The sequence below is a fragment of the Octopus sinensis genome, linkage group LG21, assembly GCF_006345805.1.
Source record: "Octopus sinensis linkage group LG21, ASM634580v1, whole genome shotgun sequence".
In the NCBI taxonomy this organism is placed as follows: domain Eukaryota; kingdom Metazoa; phylum Mollusca; class Cephalopoda; order Octopoda; family Octopodidae; genus Octopus; species Octopus sinensis.
The window spans coordinates 7488090-7506302 of record NC_043017.1 but is presented as its reverse complement, the minus strand read 5'-3'; the positions used below and the strand labels follow the sequence as shown (position 1 = coordinate 7506302).

Here is an 18213-nt window from a genome sequence, read left to right as displayed (position 1 = left end):
CCACTACCACCTTATCACCTTTATTTTAATATGATGCAACTGTGCGTAATAGGAGGAGGACAGAACTTCCTGTCGGGTTTCATCTAGAACACCACCACCACCATCACCACCACCCACACCACCATAGTTAGGTCTCCTCTCTGAAGCCCACCCCCACTCCTGCCACTCCCTTAATGCCATCACTGTTATCCAATGAACTGAACTTGGTGTGATTTCATGTGGACTGCCGAAAACACACACACACCAACAGCATACATATATATATACACACATATACATATGCACATACACACACACACAAACCAAAAGCATACACACACACATACACACATATACATATGCACAGGTACACACTAACCAACAGTATACGTACACATAGATATACACACATACAAACCAATAACATACATATACATACATAATATACATACACAAATCAGGCAACACATATACACACATAAATACATCCACAAACAAAAACCAGCAACACATTCATACACACAAAGCAACAACAACAACAACACACACACACAATGTCTTCTTCCTCACACAGGATCAAAGTATGGTTATTTTTTGAGCGAGATTAACTGACATTGATCTCTTGATATTTCTAGAACTGTAAGGCGGCGAGCTGGCAGAAACGTTAGCACGCCGGGCGAAATGCTTAGCGGTATTTCGTCTGTGTTTATGTTCTGAGTCAAATTCCGCCGAGGTCGACTTTGCCTTTCATCCTTTCGGGGTCGATTAAGTAAGTACCAGTTACGCACTGGGGTCAATATAATCGACTTAATCCATTTGTCTGTCTTTGTTTGTCCTCTCTGTGTTTAGCCCCTTGTGGGTAGTAAAGAAATAGGTATTTTGTCTGTGTTTATGTACTGAGTTCAAATTCCGCCGTGGTCAACTTTGCCTTTCTTCCTTTCACAGTCGATAAATTAAGTACCAGTTGCATACTGGGGATTGATCTAATTGACTGCCCCCCACTCCCCCAAAATTTCAGGCCTTGTGCCTAGAATAGAATAGATATTTCTCAAACTGAACTGTTAACAAGAAGACAATTGCTGTGTGACAAACTACTTCTCAGATGAAGTACAAGACCTAAAACTTCAAATCTTCCACTCTTTAGAGCAAGTGAAGTTACCAAACTCGGATGTGATCTAAGATGGTTCTTGTAGATTCAAGCCATCACTGATTTCTACAGTTCCACAAAAAATTTTACCATTCCTTAGCAGGAAGTTAGATGAATGACCGGCACAAAGTTGTTGATTCAAATTTTACCAAAGTGACAAAAGTAAACAATTTTTAAAATCTTTTATTCGTTTCAGTTATTGGACTGCAGCCATGCTGGAGCACTGCTTTTGAAGGGCTTAGTCATATAAATTGACCCCAGATCCCTATACTTATTTTTTATATTTTACACACACACACACACACACATATGTACATACACAAATATATATATATACACATACATACAATAGGCTTCCACACAGTTTTCATCTACCAAATCCCTGCACAAGGCTTTGGTTGGTCCAGGGCTATAGTAAACGACACTTGCACAAGATGCCACACAATGGGACTGAACCTGAAACCGTGTGGTTGCAAAGCTAGCTTCTTAATCACACAGCCATGCCTACACCTATATTTTAAATATGAAAGAGGAAAAACTTTTCTTTTTTTTTTTTAACAAGAATATTCTTCAATGGACAGTAAAAGTTGTTATAAGCTTAGAATTTATTTTATCAAAAATTACAGCTGAACAACTTTCCGGAAACAGTTGACATAATATTGTATTGACATTTTTAAACGAAGGATGTGAATCGAGAGTTTGGATAAGGTGATGGAATCAGTTTATAGGTCATCCGTTTAAATTTTAATCATAGATTTTTTAGAGGAAGTTCTTTAAAATTCAGTTTATTTGGTAGTGTGTCAAATAGATAGAAATCATATTTCATACCACTGTACTATTCATATCATAAATAAGTCATCCCATAAATATCATATCATAAATGTTATATATAAATCATGGCATACACCTTTATATGTTATGTTATATCTTACAAGTCTTATCCAAGTCATATCATAGTAGTCATGGTTATGTCATATCATAAGAAGCATGCCATTCATTTCATATTCAAGACAATTATGTCATATTAAGTCATATCTTACAAGTCTTATAAAAGTCATATCACACAGGTCATAACTACCTCATAGAAAAATCATACCATACAGTTCATATTAAAGTTATATCATAAAGTTATGTATGTCATATTAGGTATACCTTACAAGTCTTCTGCTAGTTACATCATATTGGTTATAATTATATATCATACCCTAAAAACCATGCATTATAATTAATGCATATTTGAGTCATGCCATGAAATTATAGATTTTTATATGTCACATAATACAAATCATACTACATAATATTAGGTCATATTTTACAAGTCTTATGTAAGTCATAATTACCTTGTATCCTAAAAAAATCATACCATACAATTTATATTAAAGTCATACCTTGAGAATTGTATCATACAAATTATGTCACACCACATACGATTTTTATGACGTCATATCATTCAAATGATAAACAATTCCTAAGTCCTATCACACAGTTATACAGGTTATATACAGTTCCAACTATCAAATTAAGCCATATCCAACAACTTTTATGCATTATATCATACAGGTCATATTTATGTCATATCATAAAAAACCATACCATATAGTTGTTTCATATTTAAGTCATTGTATGAGAGTTGCATCATACAGGTAATATGCTGCACCATGCATAAATCTTATTTGTCATATACAATTCATATTTAAGTCACATAAAAATTATACAACGAAAATCATATCAGTATGTTATGTATGTCAAATTAAGTCATAGCTTACCAGTCATATAATACAGGTCATAAATTATGTCAGGTCATCATCATCGTCCTTGTTTAACATCTGCCTTCCATGGGTTGGATGGTTTGACAGGAGCCGGCCAGGCAGGAACCTGTGCCAAACTTGTGTGTCTGTTTTGGCAGGATTTTTATGGCTGGATGCCCTTCTTTACACCAACCACCCAGCAGAGTGGACTTAGTGCTTTTTATGTGGCACAAGTACAGGTGAAGTCAGTTTTGGCAAGGTTTTTACAGCTGGATGCCCTTATAGGCATACAATGTGTATTAAAGTCATACTGTGAAAAATCAACGTAAATTTATACATCTCAAATTTAGTTATATTTTACAAGTCTTATGTACACTGGCACTCCATCGGTTACGATGATGAGGGTTCCAGTTGATCCGATCAATGGAACAATCTGCTCATGAAATTAACATGCAAGTAGCTGAGGACTCCACAGAATGTGTACTCTAAATATAGTCCTCAGGGAAATTCAGTGTGACACTTGTGCTGGTGCCATGTAAAAAGCACCTGTGCTGGAGCCATGTAAAATGCCCTTGTGCTGGTGTCATATGCTGGTGCCAAGCAAAATGCACTCATGTTGGTGTCACACAAAATGCACCCATGCTGGTGCCACATGAAAGGTGCCCTTGCTGGTGCCATGCAAAAAGCATTAGCGTCAGAGCCACATTGAAAGCCACTCAGTCCACTCTGTAAAATGGTTGGCATTAGGAAGGGCATCCGTCCACTGAAACCATGCCAAAATAGATGACTGGAGCCTGGTGCAGCTCTCCGGCTGACCACCTTGTGCCAAACCATCCCACTCATGCCAGCATAGAAAACCAATGTTAAATGATGATGATGACACACACACACACACAAGATCAGCTTCTCTGTACCAACTTTCCTCACAAGGTTTTTTTGTGGGGGACTCTATAGCTATAAACATCAAACTTCAATAGCAAAGCTGGTTCTGCTCACTTTTTGTTTCAGTACCTATCCATGCTGCAGAGTCAGTCATGGAAGACCATCAAAAAGATTTTAGAACAATCAGTTCAACTTATCTCCCTTTGTCTTCTTTCACCACCACCACCACCACCACCACCTTCACCACCACCACCACCACCACCACCATCACCATTGCAATGAATAAATATATAAATAAATAAATGGATTGTTTCTAATCAGTTGGTGAAAATCTATTTACGTAAGCGAGAATGCTTTTAATAGTTTGTCCTAAAGGACGTCAACCAGGGGAAGGCATTATTACGAGCAGGAAGGAAGAGTACCAAGGGGTCAGTCGGCATGTATGAGGTGGTAGTGGTGGTGGTGGTGGTGGGGATTGTGAAATTATTACAGAAAAAAGTATGTGAAGAAAAATAAAGTAAAAATAGAAAGAAATTAGAAATAAAAAAAAACAAAATTAAATCACAAAAATAAATTGAAAAAAATATCTTTCACTGCACTCACGGAAAAGGAATTAATAAAACAAATGGATTTGATTTAAAGGATTTTAAACAACAGGGGAAATTAACGAAGGAGGGAGAGAGAGAGAGAGAGAGAGAGAGAGAGAGAGAGAGAGAGAGAGAGAGAGAGAGAGAGAGAGAGAGAGAGAGAGAAAGAGAGAGAGAGAGAGAGAAAGAGAAAGAGAGAGAGGGGGAGAGAGAAAGAGAGAGAGAAAAAGGGAGAGGGGGAAAGAAAGTGAGAGAGAGAGAAAGAGGGAGTGCGAGTGAGAGTGAGTGAATGAGAGAGAAGACACAGAAGACCAGCACCTTGATTGTCACCACCACCATGACCACCACTACTGCTACTATGATCAGCACCACCACTGCTGTCCCCGAAGTCACCCCAACCACCACTACCTTAACTTCCTCCAAATCACAGGAAGACAGCTGTTTTTAGGTTTATAATGAAGGAGGTCTTTTGCATAATATAATTAACATAATTAACAGTTGGACATGGGTATAAAACAACAACAACAACAACAAGTGACTTTTAAGATACCTGACCATCTTTACCTGGCCCACCACCACCAACATATATCTATGTTTTAAAATGGAAAGAGGGGAGAGAGATAAAATTAGGGTATGAGTCAGTGGAACGAAAAGGAAGGGTGATGAGGGTAGGGTGGGGGGTGTTGATTAGTTTTCTCTAATTTAATATGCCTAACTATTACTACTATTACTGCTACCACTGCTAGCCACCATCATTATAACGAATGAGCATCATCATCATCAAAACCACCATCATCAGCATCACCATTGCCACTGCTACGACCAATTAATACCCTTGCCATCAACCCCACCCCACCACCGCCATCACCACTAACATCATCATCAACCAACATCACCACCACCACCTTTAATATTAATGGCCAGTATGAACGGACCAATTCTGAGGATACACCTGTGAGAATTAATAGGAAATATAAAAGGAGAAAGGGGCTCTCTACCCCCCCTTTTGACCGGGCACCCGTGGCTTTTATGGGTTTTTCCACAAGTAACCTTTCGAAGCGCCTCCCCCTATTGGTAGTTTTAATTGTTACTTATTTTTCGTTGTCATCCTGCTTTCGTACAGGGACCTTTTTCCAACGTACAAAACCCTTTGTAACTTTCGTCCTGTGTTTTGTCCCTTTATGTTTCAATTGATTTTTGTTAGCCCTTGTGGCCAATAAACAAACAAATTATTATTATTATTATTATTATTATTATTAATATTAACAGAAATATGAATTTTGCAGCAGCTAGATGGAGGAAGAGCCATTCTAGCCATTCAATAAATCAGAAAAGCAGATTTATTTGAAATTCTAAGTTGATTTCGTAAGGTGTTAAAATATTTGTTCCACTCACCTGTGACCTGCTCACTGACATGGTTTTTAACAGCAACTTACTAGACAAGTACAACTCCCAAATATGAACCCCCTCCCCTCCTCTCCACAACCACTCCTATTTTTTCTTCCTTGGTTTATTTTGGATCGTGCAATACCCCACCCACCCCACCTCTACCCCTTGCAATATATCAATCATCATTGAAATGATGAAAGGCAAACCCAACGTTTGAGGAATCTGAACTCAAAATGTAAAGATGGACAAAATGTTGCTAAGCATTTTTGCCTGGTGCACAAACAATTCTGCCAGCTCGCTGCCTTAACAACACAACCGATATTGCCATATTTAACCATTTTGTTATTGTATTTCTGCTGAAGTATGCTGCCTCTGTTTAAATAAATTTTGGAAATCATCAAGAATTCATTAAAACAACTTTGTCATTAATTAACTGATATTTAGAACACAGATTAATCCTTTAGCATTCAGATTATTCTGTCAAATGTAATTTTTATTTACATTGTTTTGAATTAATCCTGCATTATCCCGTAGCTTCAAGGTTTTGATGATGTGATTGATTATTTTAATTTATGGCAGATTGCAGGGTAAGTGTAAGAGGGTGGATCTGGTCAGTTTCAGCATAAAACAAGTAGAATATTTGGGCTGGACATGGCCAATTTAAATGCTAAATTGTTAACAATGAAACTTCAATAAAAAGTTTAAATTTAGATCACTTTAAAACAAAAAAAAGTAAATCACAGAATCAAAGGTGATCTCAGCCAGGTCGATATCAAAAGGGACCATTCTTTTCTTTCGTTCTCTCTCTCTCTCTCTCTCATAAGAATACACTCAACTGCACTGGTGGTCCCAGGCAAGTTGGTATCAAAAGGTTTAATTCTTTTCTCTCTCACAGAATCTACTTAACTGCACAGTGATAAGGCTAACAAAAAAAAAAAACATAAGAAGGGATGTGGTAGGATTTGAACCAGGGAATATCATATCATTCTAAACCAGTGTGTTTAACATTATGTACCAATTTTTACTCTCTCCCACCATCCGCTTATAGCATTACTACAACCTTCATCATCATCATCATCACTACAATCTCTGACCACTATTATTATTACCACAACCACTACCATCATCATTATTGTGTGTGTATGTGTGTCCACCACACTACTTGACAACCTGTGCTGGTTTGGTTATGTTAACCCTTTAGCATCCAAATTACTTTGTCAAGTGTAACATTTATTCACATTGTTTTCAATTAACCCTTATGATTCACACAGTGTTTTGGTTTGTATCGTCAAAAAGACCAAACTTTTTTTTTTCTATTGCAATACCTCTACTGAAACATGGTCTCTGATCAGCCATTACACTTCAGAACCAACCATTCACAACATTTGTTCCATCGGGCCAATGGACTGGCCTCAAAGTCCTTTCAGCTTGTATCACTTGGGCCAATCAATTGGCCTGGGTGTCCCAAGAGGGTTAATACTGAAATTATCTTATAGCTTTGAGATTTCAGTGATGTGATTGTTTATTTTTAGAATGGCATTGTAAGATAGGTACAAGAGGCTGGATCCAGTCAGTTTGAATGTAAAAACAGAATATTTTAGACTGGATTTGGCCTGTTTAAATTCTGAAAGGGTTAACTGAGAGAACAAGAGCCAAACTTTAAAAAAAATCAGTGCCAGGGATGATTTGTTTGACAACACAAAACGGCAAGTATTAGAATGACTGAAACAGATAAAAAAAAAATATATATTTTCTTTAAATGATGGATGTCACTGGACAATGTAGAGTTAGAATACTGTGCTTGAATAAGATATGAGATGGTTATGACTAAAACATTTTTGATCACAGAACTGCTGGATCAGAGCAGATCTGGGGCCACAGAACATGCACACACACACACACACACACATATATATATATATATATATATATATATATATATAAAGTTAATCCAAACAAGAAAGCACAAAAAAACACAACAACGCGAGGACGTGGAACAAATATAGTATTATTGGACGCTCAGGAAAGTTTAACGTTTCGAGCGGAGCTCTTCATTGGAAACATAGGAGAAGGAATGATCCAGAGAAGGGAAGACAGAGGAAAAAAAATCGCCAACGGTACACACGCGGTCACATTTATATATATTTATATGCACAGGCACACATAATAAATCATATGTAAGCTAAAATAAGCACACACACACACTCTATAGCACAAGGCATCTTTGATCATAGATTTGTTGAATCAGCACAAGCTCCAGTGCTACACATTAACTACAATATGACTTCAACAGCAACAAGAACAAGATGAAGAAAAACAGCAACAACAACAAGAAGAAGCAATGAAGATGAACCCACCTTTCCATTAAAACAAGACTTAGCAATCAGTGATGATGACAATAACAGTAGCCATCCTGCTGTCATCACGGAGGAGATGTTGGGTCCTTTTGTTCCTTCTAAGAAGTGAGGGGTTTCTCAAGACAACTGACTATATTATACATCTCAGTGCTGACAGGTACACACACAGCCACATGCATACATGTGTACATGTATAGCCACACACACACACACAGTCAGGTGTACATACACACAGAAACGCATGAATACAATCACACACAGAAGTATTCATGAACAGGTGTATAGATGTGTGTGTGTATACATAAATATGTGTGCGCATGTGTGTGTGTATGAATATATTTAGACACACACACACACACACACAGATACACACTGAACAACAATACAAAAATGATGTAAGAAGAAAAGACAGGAGCAATGGGGGTGGGGAGAGTGGGGGTGGGGTGAGGAGAGACAACAAATGAACTGAAAAAAAAACATATATATATATATATATATATATCAAAGAGACAAACATACAGAAACTGTGTTAATACTTTATCCGGGTGGGGGGAGGGGTAGCTGGAGGGGGATGTGTAAAGAGGAGACACAGAGGTGAGAAAGTGAGTATGTATGTATTTACAATATATGTATTTATATATGTGTGTGTGTATATATATATATATATATATATTTATGCACATATATCTATGCATATGCTTAGACAGAAAGTGTGTATGTATCACACACACAACAAGTATAAATTCCTTCAGTTGCAGTTAACACCTCAAAAGTTTCGCGTGCAGGGAAAAGAAGCCAGCAGCATTTTCTCTCAAAACAATTTTCACGAAAGTTATTAAGAGTTTCAAAGTTGAATTGAGTAATTTCGGTTTACATAAGACTCTAGACGGACATTGCCCGCCATTTTAATACCTGCTGGATGTATAAGGGGGTTATGGGGCGAGATGGTGTGTATCTATGTGTCTATGTATCATTTTTTCTTTCATCCTTTACTTGTTTCAGACATTAGACTGTGGCCATGCTGGGGCACCGCCTTAAAGAATGTTTAGTCGAACGAATCAACTCCAGGACTTGATTTTTCTTTTAAAGCATAATAGTTATTCTTATAGTCTTTGCTGGTGAACCTGTTGCAAGCGGAACCCGTTGGTGCCACATCTGTGCTGCTCATGTTTAAGTGATGACATTGCTTGTGTTACAGTCATCATGTATGTATCAATGTGTATATATGCATGTGTGTGTGTGTATGTATGTATGTATGTCCTGGGTATGACATTAAACTGCATCCAGAAGTGAAACACCAGTTCAATTGTCGGGAGTGTGGCGCTGCTTATTAATCACCATTGGCGTTAGGAAGGGCATCCAGCCGTAGAAACATTGCCAGATCAGACTGGTCCTGGTGCAGCTTTCTGGCTTCCCAGACCACAGTTGAACCGTGCAACCCATGCTAGCATGGAACGCTAAACGAAGATGATGATGATGATGATGATGATGATTACTCCCAGGTCAGTTCTGACTTGGAATATTAGTACACATCAGGGTCCCATCCATGGGTTAGATAGATTTTCCAGGAGTAGAGGAGGGTCCCATTATTCTTGACAAAGCCATAGGAAGAAAGATATCTGGCTTAAAGGTTGCAGTCAAAATAGTTACCAGCCATCTTGCAATGCTTGTCACTGGGACCTACTGTGGTGACCGAGAGAGTGGCAAAAGTGTTGTACAAGTTTTTGTGACTTAAATCCAATGACATACAGATGTTTCCCTATCAAATGTGAGACAGCTATCATCTGACATGATAAGACAATCATCATATATGTATATGTGTGTATGTATGTGTCTATGTATGTTTAAGTATGTATGTGTCTACCAGTAGCATTTATGAGTCCCAGGTAGGTTTTTCACAATGGACATAAGGCCAATGACACAATACATTATTTTCAGCTCATCAACTGCAAGAGAAATGCACTGAGCAAAGACCCAAGCTCAATCATTTCTGCTTCACTGACCTCACTGAAAGACTATGGTTCAGTGAACTGTGATGCATTATGGATTATTCTCAGAAAAGTAGGCTGTCCCAGTAAATTTTAAAATATTATCAAGGCTTCTCATGATGATATGAAAGGTAAGTTCTGGGCATTACTATCTGGTTACCCAGATATAAATAAATAAAGATTAATAACATACCCACTAAACGGAACACAAGTCCATTGCAAGGTTATTCACTTAGAGTTAAGTGGACTGGAGCAATAATGAAAAGTTTTGTTCAAAAACACAACACACCACCTCATCCAGAAACTGAAACCATGACCTAGCAATTGTGGATGCAACATCTTAACCACAATGCCAAATGCTTTCATGATGGTGAACGTCCATATCAAATGTCTATAATTGGGAGGTGTAAAGCAAGGTGATAGAACAACCCCTGCATTATCTGCCAAATGCTTCACAATGGTTCTTTTCAAATGCTTTCAATAACTTCTCTGAGGTCTTATTTATAGTCTCTGCTACCACACAACCGGCAGGTTATTCATTATTCAACCTCAAACAGCTTAATTCTAAATCACACACTTTTGTATCTCAGATAAGAGATGACTTGTATGCTGATGTCTGTGATATTGTTGTACACAATGAAAGAAATCTATCGTCAAACTGCTACGGATGCAATTCCGTTGGCATGTAACATAAATAAACATCACAATAAACCTTGTTTTAAGCTGTTTTCTTTAGCAGCTCTTTCTTGGAAAGCCTTATGGGATTCCTAAAATAACAGAATACGCTTAATCTTTGGCAAAAAGAAAAAAAATTATTTCCTTTGAGCATGTTGAACAGGCAAGCAAATTTTGCTGACTAAATTACAATTAGAAATCAACAGTTATAGACCTCCTCCTCCCCACCAAATATCTATTTTCCATACTGGCAGAATCAGGACAGTTTTAAACGATCCAATGATCTGCAGGAATGTGTTGAGCTCCAATGCCTACTTTGGCATGGTTTCTGCAGCTGGATGCCCACCCTATTGTCAACCACTTTACAGAGTATATTGGGTGCTTTTTCATGACACCAGCACTTGTGAGGTTGCCAAGTGACTTGAATAACAGGAAAAAAAAAAAATAAATAAAAATAGGTGCAGGCATGGCTGTGTGGTAAGAAGCTTGCTTCTCAACCACATGGTTCTGGGTTCAGTCTCCCACTATGACCTTGAGCTGACCAAAGCCTTGTGAGTGAATTTGGTAGATGGAAACTGAAAGAAGCCTGTCATATATATATATATATATATTTATGTGTGCGTGTGTCTGTGTTTGTCCCCTGTCAGTGCTTGACAATGCTGGTGTGTTTATGTCCCTGTGACTTGGTGGTTCAGCAAAAGAGACCAACGGAATAAGTCCTAGGCTTACAAAGAATAAGTCCTGTGAAAAATAGGGAACACTCATCAGGAAAGTTGGGTAGGAGAAAGAGAAAATGGAATTGGTAAGAAAAGAGACCAAGTAGTCAAAAGCTGCCTTAAAATTGGGTTTCAAAAATAGGGAATATCCATAAAGAAAATTGGATAAGGGAGGAAATAGGTAGGAAAAAACATCCACCAGACAGAGACTGGCTTAGATTGGATCTGGAATATAGGTAATATCCATGTGGAAAGTTGTTGGGAGCAGGAAGAAATTGATAGGGCTTCATGGAGAAAGAGAATAAACCAATGCATCCCAAAATTTAAGAGAATTGTATTTGTATGTATGTGTGTATATGTAAAAATGTATGTGTGTGTGTACATATGTATATATATATATATATATATATATATATATATATATATATATATCAACGACTGGCTCCCATGCCGGTGGCATGTAAAAAGCACAATCTGAATGTGGCCAATGCCAGTACCCCTTGACTGGTTCCCATGCTAGTGGCATGTAAAAAGCACCCACTACACTCTCAGAGTGGTTGGCATTAGGAAGGGCATCCAGCTGTAGAAACATTGCCAGATCAGATTGGAGCCTGGTGCAACCTACTGGCCATCCAGACCTCAGTCAAACCGTCCAACCCATGCCAGCATGGAAAACAGACGTTAAATGATGTTGGTGATGATATGAGTTCATTATTCCACAGTTACTTGTGTGTGTGTGTGTGCATACATATGTATATGTGTATGCAGGCATGTATGTGTATGTGTCAATGCATGTGTATGTGTGTGTGTGTGTGTGAGAGCCTGAGTGAGTGGGTGTGTTCCAAACATTTCCTGCCTCCAGCAACAGACATTGTTTTTAACAGAGGAAGAATACAAAAGACAGGCAGACAGAAGATATTTAAGGATTTCAACATTCTGGGTTGTGGGAGAAAATGAAGACAATGGCTTGAACAACAAAAACAACAGCCCCTTCACCACCCTCACCACCACCACCACCAACAACAACAACGACAACAACAACATCAGAAATGCCAACATGAACTAATAATGGAAGAGCGCATTGTATAATGCGTAATTTTGCAGATATCCACGAAAATGATGCGATGGTCACATCTGGAATGCCTTTGATCATACACATACGTGTCATTGATGGAGAGAGACCTGGGACTAAAACCATAACAAAAAGCAACAACAACTACAGCAACAGTAATCACAGCAGCAGCAACTACTACTACTATTACTCCTACTACTACTTGTATCACTAACATCACTCCTACTACTACCATCACCACCACCACCACAACTACTACTACTACTAAGGTGTGACATTTGGTTTGTTGTTTTTGTTTTTTATTTTGATATTTTTTTCTTTCTAAATCTTCCTTTGTTCTTTTCTGTAATCTGTTGATTAGAAAATATTCCTTGTTTCTTGTGCCTGGAGGAATGTTGGTGAGGAGATCTGTGATCTGAGTGGGGAGATTAGAGACTGACCAGAGGCAGAGATGAAAGAACGCAGGTAATAGTGTGGGGGTGGGGATGGGTGAGTGGGCGATGGGAGAAAGGTATGGATGGATGGGGAGAGGGAGAGATACAGATAGATGGACAGATAGACATATAGATAGACAGACAGATAGACAGATAGATAGATAGATAGACAAACAGATAGACATATAGACAGATAGATAGATAGATAGACAGACAGACAGGTAGATAGAGGTATAGATAGTTAGATAGACAGATAGACAGAGATATGGATAGATAGATAGATAGATAGAGAGAGAGAGAGAGATAAATAGAGAGACAGATGGATAGTATGATAGAGAATGAGATAGATAGAGAGAGAGTGAGTGAGATGGAAGAATAGATACATAGACAGAGAGATAGGGATAGATATAGAAAGTGAGAGATGGAGAATGAGAGAAAGAGAGGGAGGAAGATGCTTAAGAAGTTATGTCATAGGTGTTCTTTACAGTTTGGTTGGAGGGGTTTAGATAATCACCTGTAATTAATAAATGGGTTTTATGTGTGTGTATATGCATGTGTGTGTGTGTGTGTGTGCACACGCATGTCTACATGTGTGTATGTGTGTTGCATGTGCGTGTACATGTGTGAGTTTATATATTTCATCTTTTACTTGCATCAATTGACTGTGGCCATGCTGGGGCACCACTTTGAAGTCATTAAGTTACAGGGAGGTAAACAAACCAACACTGGTTGTCAAGCAGTGGTGGGGGACAAACGCACACATACACACATACATTGCAGGCATCTTTCAGCTTCTGTCTACCATATCCATTCCCATTCCCAAAGTTTTGGTTAGCCAGGGCTATATTAGAAGAAATTCGTCCAAGGTAGCATGTGGTGGGATTGAACCTGGAACCATGTGGTTGAAAAACAAACTTCTTATCACACAGCCATGCTTGTGTGTGCTCATGTGCTTGCGTGTCTATGTGTTTGTGTGCATACATTTATCTGTGTATGCATTTATGTATGTGTGCTTTTATGGAGGGAGGAGAGGGGTAACGTAGTAGCAGGGTGGTTTAGATAGTTTGCCACTGAGCCAAATGACACAAGTTCAAATCTTCACACTGTTTTGTGGGTTTAAAACAAAGTACATTGCTTGTTGATCTGTTTACAGCTTTTGCATGATGTCGGGCAAGCAGATGCTAACATCCACCCATGCATGGATACATATATCCAAATACACATACTTACACATAACAGGTGAAACAAGTGGGAATGTTTCCCTTCATCAGCTACCCATTCTAGGGAATGTTCATAGTTTCAGTGCATTAGGAAAATGCAAAGATTCCCAAGAGGATACAACTAATGAAGGGAAACTTTCCTGTTTGTTCTGTTATGTTGTGTCTCATTTCTTTTATATATAAGTATAAAAGCAATGATGAGGATGATGTAACAACAGCAACAACAACAACAATAACTGTAATCTACTATAATGATACTCTTGTGTTTATCTCTGTCACAACATATGAATGAGAAAGGAAGGGATGATAGATGAATAAGGAAGGAAGGGGTGATGGGAAACTTGGTAGTGGGATGATGGAAGTTCTACAGTGAAAAAAAAATCAAACATCATTTCAACTCTGTGTGAGTATATATGTATGTATGTAAAAGGGAGTTATGTGAATGTTTGTGTGTGTGTGCAATGGAAGTGAGATGGTGAACATTCAATGCTGAAAAGAAAAATCAAAGTGTCAACAATGCAATGAAGAGCTCATTCTATTAGGAATAGCTGACTTTTCTACTCTGTCAGTTTAAATAGTAAAACTACTATTTTAACCTGTTATTGTGTACCTGTACTGTACACTAAGTGTCAAATAAAATACAAAGAAAATAAACTTTTAGTCAATTTTTATGATTAATATTCCAGTTGTTAAATCAATTGAAACCTTGAATTTTATGTGTGTGTATGTAAATACACACACACACACACACACACACACACACACAGCATATGGCTGAGTGTTTCACAAACATACCTTTATTGTTATCTTCAGATAGACTCAACATGACAGCATATGTGTGTGTGTGTGTGAGAGAACGCTGGCCCATTGTATTACAGGTACAATATCTGATAAGCTTCCACAGTGTCCATTGATCCTTTAGTGTTTAAACCAGCCATGTTCGTCCCAAATATCTACCTGTTTTATGTTCAGACTGGCCAGATCTCACTTCTTACACCTACCCTACAATGTCATTCTAAAAATATACAATCACACCACTGAAATCTCAAAGCTACAATATAATGCATGATTTATTCAAACCAATTTGAATGAATAAGCGAATGAGCATTATGTTTGATAGAGGTTAAAGCATGAAGTACATGCTATAAAGTGGCTGGCATTAGGAAGGGCCTCCAGCCATAGAAACCATGCCAACACATACACTGGAGCATTATGTAGTCCTTGAATCTCTCAGGCCCTGCCAAATGATCCAACCCTGGCTAGCATGGTACTCTCTCTCTCTCTTTAGGTGCCATGCCCAGAATGTAGGACATAGGCGATCATGTCCTACCACGATTCTCTGTTCTTTCTTCCTGCCTGTTTATCAAGCTCAACATTCATATCATCCTTCTCCTGTCCCCTTCAATCTTTCTGGTGATTGCTAAATTCTCCAAGACCCCTTTCTTCATCACATGACCAAAAACTCTCAGTTGCTAGGCCCTTATCTCATGAAGCAGTTTCCAATTTACAAAGCCCTGGTCATTTGACACTTTGTCTATCCATGCTAACCTCACCTTCCCCCTTAAAAACATTAGCATGGAACATGGACGTTAAATAATGATGATATATCTACAAGATGTTTTCCATTGTGGCGTTCCATTTTTCTTTAAGACAATGGGTTGTAATTTAAAGGGAGACTTAGCTGTTGTTTCTAGCAGATAGAATAACAACATAAAAAGTTCATGAAATGAAATTATTGTATGCGGTGTTAAGTGATCAAAGATCACATATGTAATCCATAGATTATAGAAAATCTGATTTGTCTTTTGAAGTTTATGCAGGAAGCAGGATTTTGGTAGCGAAAAAAAAACCCCCCAGAAAAGACAGCACTCAAACACACAGAGACCAAAGTCTTTGGTTTAAAGTTAACTGACAGAGCAGGAATAACCAGTTTACATTATTTGAATAAACTTAGAGAGTTAAGCAAATGGAATAATAAAGTTACTAAAAAAAAAAAAGATAAAATAAAATTAAAAATAAAACATTTATTCAAAATGGAAATGAAAATACGTTCTATAGACTTTACAAAATCTTCCCATAGAATCCCATGAATTAAATCATTTCTATTATTAGAATATTCTAAACACTTTGAACATAGAGATGTATACTTATGTAGAATTAGTCTTGTTAGCTAACAAATCTTTATTGAAGAATTTAATATCTTACAAAGCATAATATCTTTCGTCTTTTATTTGTTTCAGCCATTAGACCTCGGCCATGCTGGAGCACTGGAAGAAACTGAAAGAAGCCTGCCGCATATATATATATGTGTGTGTGCATGTGTGTATATGTTTGTGTGTCCGTGATTGTCCCTCCACCATCGCTTGACAACCGATGTTGGTGTGTTTATGTCCCCGTAACCTAGCACTTCGGTAAAAGAGACCGATAGAGTAAGTACTAGGCTTACAAAGAATAAGTCCTGGGGTCAATGTCTTTGACTAAAAGGCAAGGCTTCAGCATGGCCACAGTCAAATGACTGAAATAAATAAAAGAACAAAAGAATCTCAAAATATAACAATATTAAATAAATTCATTCCAACTTAACTATTGATTTTTCTTGCAGAGGGCACTTCTACATTATTAACCTAAGTAATTTGATGTCAAATTTTGGCTCAAGGTCAACAGTTTCAGGGAAGTTGATTACATTGACCCCAGTGTTCAACTGGTACTTACTTTATCTGCCCTGAAAGGATGAAAGGCAAAGCTGACTTTGGCAGAATTTGAACTCAGAACGTAAAGATGGAAGAAATGCCACTAATGATTCTGCCAGCTTGCCACCTTATTAATCTCAGTAATTTGATCTTTTTACTAAATATATTAATTTTCCCCCGTCTAATACTTAGAGACTTTATCACTACTTTAGCATGCATAATACTTTGCAGATGAAGCTTGATAAGACTGAAACATGTGCATGATTGTCTCCTTTGTTTGTTGAAATGATCAAAATAATACTAGCCAGTGAGCTAATGCATCTTTTTCCTTCATCTTTGTACTTGTGGTTTAAATTAAATTTTTGAAGATCAGTATGTTAAAAAAAAATGTTAATTTGATTTTTCTCCCCTAAAAATGGTCCATTACTGCAATATTCCTGAATGATTCTATTATCACTTCTCCAGCAAGTGCAATGAAATGTATGCATTACTGACGAGGTTTAACAATACCAGAACACATGCATAGTTATCTCCCTTAACTACCAAAATGATTAAAATAATACTAGCCATTGAGTAAGTGCTATCTTTGCCCCTTCTCTTTGCATTCATGTTATTAATTAGATTTAGGACGATCAGTATATTAAAAAAAAATCATGTCCAACAAAATAATTATGTTTGTTTCTTATTAAATTAGGTTAATTGTTATGTACTATTAGTGGTGGTCATAACTAGGAGCAAAATATATTTCTCAGCTTTTGGCAAGAGAAACAAAATATAGAAATTAATAAATAAGCAAACGAAAATAATCTATAAAACAAATTTGTAAAGATGTTCTGTTCTGTTCCGTTAATTGGAATTGTGTGAGAGTGATTTCTGTGATGTTGCTGTGTTCCAAGAGAAACGAAAAGAAAATAGCCATCGTTGATTATACGGAGTGTCATGTGACCAAAGTAACACCCAAAACGGTTCATGGACAGACACACAAAGATACGCATGGACAAAGACTCACAGACCCACATACAAAAGACGCATACAGATACACACAAGTAGACATATACACATACATACATACAGGCACACACAGATACACACACATATAGGGACACACAGAGATCAGTAGCATCACCAGGAGGGGAGGGGGTCAGCGAAGTGGGGGTGCCATGGAGGAGGGGGGGTCAGCGAAGTGGGGGTGCCAGTGAAGGAGGGGGGGTCAGTGAAGTGGCGGTGCCAGTGAAGGAGGGGAGTCAGCGAAGTGGGGGTGCCAGCAAAGGAGGGGGATCAGTGAAGTGGGGGTGCCAGTGAAGGAGGGGGGGTCAGCGAAGTGGGGGT

The 18213-nt window shown here is 37.9% G+C and overlaps 1 protein-coding gene across 5 annotated transcripts in view; it reads right to left on the bottom strand.

The window, feature by feature from the left end:
• LOC115222850 (G protein-activated inward rectifier potassium channel 3) overlaps window positions 1–18213 on the bottom strand; it is a 305798-nt gene that overhangs the window by 44686 nt on the left and 242899 nt on the right. Inside the window, exon 1 of one of the 5 annotated variants that reach the window (XM_036512063.1) lies at window positions 8090–8202. The exons of 3 other annotated variants lie outside the window; for them this stretch is intronic. The gene's annotated coding sequence lies outside the window, so the exon portion shown is untranslated. Of the gene's footprint in view, window positions 1–8089; window positions 8203–18213 lie in introns of those variants that run through there. One more of the 5 variants, XM_036512062.1, reaches the window with a different exon arrangement.